This window comes from Mastomys coucha, unplaced genomic scaffold (genome assembly GCF_008632895.1).
Source record: "Mastomys coucha isolate ucsf_1 unplaced genomic scaffold, UCSF_Mcou_1 pScaffold6, whole genome shotgun sequence".
Classification (NCBI taxonomy): Eukaryota; Metazoa; Chordata; class Mammalia; order Rodentia; family Muridae; genus Mastomys; species Mastomys coucha.
In genome coordinates, this window is record NW_022196912.1 from 24,749,109 (window position 1) to 24,752,618 (window position 3,510).

Sequence of the window (3,510 nt, forward strand, 5' to 3'; positions counted from 1 at the left end):
GTACATGGAGGATGAAAGGTGAGGGATGCAGCGCCTCCTTGCCTTTTCTGGGCACACCATCCATCCATCCAGCACCTACATGAAACCACCAACCTACGAGCTCATTGATCCCTACTGTCTAGGGTGTTTTTTGTTTTTTTTTTATGAATATTTCATCATATGGGCACATACTGGCCACTGATGACCAAATTCATTGTCAAGTTCCTCTCTCCTCCCTGAAGGTTGTTAAATGGGCCTGAAATTGACCTCTTTTAATTACCTGGTTTGTTCAGCTGACCATGGGTCCAATAGACACCACAGTAGTATAAATTCATGTATGGTTGACTGGGGCTCATTATGAATAGCAAAAGACATCAAATACTATAATATAAACAAGCTTCAAATTATGGTTCTTATATCCCTATAATGTAAACATGTTCCAAAAAGACTTAAATAGTAGAGTAACCAAATAGCCCAGTTTACCTGGGATTTTGTGGATCTTTGTGCCTAGTGTCCAGTCCTGCCAGTCCTGGGTGGCCAGGATTCAACCTCTACATTCCTTCCTTTCTAAGAAATGGCTTAAGTTTTGACTAATTTGTCATTTCTACTCCACATCCTTTTGCTTATTTTAAAGACTTTTATTTTATGTATGTGAGCACAGTGTTGTTCTCTTCCGACACACCAGAAGGGGACATTGGCTCCCATGGCAGATGGTTGTGAGCCACCATGTGGTTGCTGAGAATTGAACTCGGGACTTCAGAAACAACAGTAAGTGCTCTTAACCACTGAGCCATCTCTCCAGCTCTACACACCCTTTTATAAGCACCCTTCTATTGTGTATGGGGGCAGAGAGGAGGGGATATAGAGGAGATGGTGTGCTTGCCCTATGTGCATGTGGAGGTGAGAGGTCAGAGTCAGGGGTTTTCATCTATTGCTGTCCACCTTATTTACTGAGAGTTTCTCACTAACTCTAGTTCACCATTTCAGCTAGGGTGGCTGGCCAGCAACCCTCCATGATCTACCTGCCTCTGCCACCCAGTGCTGGGGGCCTGGAGATGCATGGGAGCCTCTGTGCTCAGCTTTATGTGGGAGCTAGGGATCCCAACTCAGGTCTTCATGCTTGTCCAAGAAGCACTTTACCATCTCCCCAGAGGCACCCACTCTCCAATTTTACACAAGCCATGCTGGGTACTCATCCCTAAGTTTATTATGGTCCATTATTGGGCAAAACTGGATCAAAACAGAAGCAATAAAAACACTGGAGCCATCAAGGTGGCTCAGCAGGGAAAAGCACTTGCTGTGAGCTTGATGACTCCGGGACCTACGTGGTGGAAGGAGGGATCAACTTGCTCCTTTACATCCACACATGTGCTGTGTGCTAAGTGGTTGCACATACAGTGAATAAATACAAGGGCTGGAGAGACGACTCGGCATGTAGGAGCACTGGCTGCTCTTCCCAAGGACCTGGGCTTCAGTTCCCAGCAGCCACACATGGGAGCTCACAAAATTCAACTACAAAAAAAAAAAAAAAAAAAAAAAAAAAAGATGGGCCAAACATTTGAATATAAACAACCTATGAAATACACATGAAAATATTTTGTAAAATTGTCTGGGAAAATAGTTCAATTGATAAAGTGTTTACTTTGCAAGCAAGAGAAACTGGGTTTTACTGGAATCCAGCAGTGGGAAGGAAGACACAGGCAGATGACTGGAACTCACTGGCTAGGCTGCTCCAGGCTCAGTGAGAGACCATGTCTTAAAAAGTGGAGAAGTGATGCAGAAACTGACAGCAATCTCTAGCTTCCATGTATACACCCACATGTGCTCACACACATGAACACAGACACTACACGGTGTTAAGAAAATATCTATTGCCAAGCAGTGGTGGTGCACGCCTTTAATCCCAGCACTTGGGAGGCAGAGGCAGGTGGATTTCTAAATTCAAGGCCAGCCTGGTCTACAGAGTGAGTTCCAGGACAGCCAGGGCTACCCAGAGAAACCCTGTCTTGAAAAAACAAAATTAAAAATAAAAAATAAAGAAAATAGCCCTTTCTGTAGAGATGGTACAGTGAATAATAGCATTAGCCTTTCTTTCACAGGACTCAATTCCCAGAGCCCACATGGTAGCTGACAACTGTCTGTGACTTGAGTTCCAAGAGATCCAATGGTCTGTACTGGCTGGTTTTGTGTGTCAACTTGACACAAGCTAGAGTCATCAGAGAGAAAGATGCCTCAGTTGAGGAAATGCCTCCATGAGATCTAACTGTAAGGCATTTTCTCAATTAAAGATTGATTGGGAAGGGCCCAGCCCATGGTGGGTGGTGCCAGCCCTGGGCTGGTGATCCTGGGTTCTATAAGAAAGGAGGCTGAGAAAGCCATATAAAGCAAGCCAGTAAGCAGTATCCCTCCATGGCCTCTGCATCAGCTCCTCCTTCCAGCCCTACTTTAGTTCCTGTCCTGACTTCTTTCAGTGATGGACAATGATCTGGAAGTTATAAGCCCAATAAACCCTTTCCTCCCCAACTTGGTTTTTGGTCCTGGTAGTCACGGCAATAGAAACCCTAAGACACACACCCTCATACATTCATTCAGGTGAAACACCAGTACATATAAAATAAGCCAATAAACCATTTCATAAAAGAAAAGAAAAGGAAATAGCTGAGGGGCTGAAAAGATGCCCAGCAGTTAAGAGCACTTGCTGCTTGTGAGGCCTGGTATTCAGATCCAGCACCCACATCAGGCACCCACAACTGTCTAAAACCCTAGCTCTAGGGGATCCAACCCTCTGCAGGGCTTCGAGGGCACATGCAAACACATGACATACATCTAAATGAGCAAAATCTTCTTTAAATAGCTATTAAAGTATATAGTAATAGTCCAAAGACAAAAGCATATGAAACACAGCTACTACACTCAGACAGCAAGCCGATGAGGAAGTTGGAAGGCTAGCCCTGCCTCCTGGAGAGTGATGAGAGCTGTAGGTTTTAAAAGCAGACAAGACAGAGCTAGGTTTGTGGGTGTGCATCAAACAATTCTACCTGACAAATTTTACCAAACCAGCCTTTGCAGATTACTGGGAAACACCCAGAACATTGAGGGGGTGGGGAAAACAGAATCTATGATATCATTATCTGACCTCTGAGACATAGACTTTTGATGCCAGAGAGAGAGCTGCTTTCAGGGGAACAAGCCCCTCAGCTCCCAGTGTGGGTAACAATGCCGCCCCTTTCTCAAAGCTTCAGTCTTGGAGCCTTTTACCAGTGGGCCCTACTGTTGCTGCCACTGGCTCTGATAATCCCTCTCAGCCAAGGCCAGGCTGAGGGAGAAGGACTCCAGTGTTGAAGGTGACAAGAGGCCAGGGGAACCAGCATGCCAGGAAACCAGGATGCTTACAAAATTTGTGTGTTGGGATTAGGACGAAACCCTGTACCACAGAAGAGCTCTGTGTACCAAAGGACTGAGGGCACCGTTGACCAGAATACTGGGTCAGAGTCAGGTTAGGGGTCAGAAGGTGGAGGTGGGAGGAGGGTG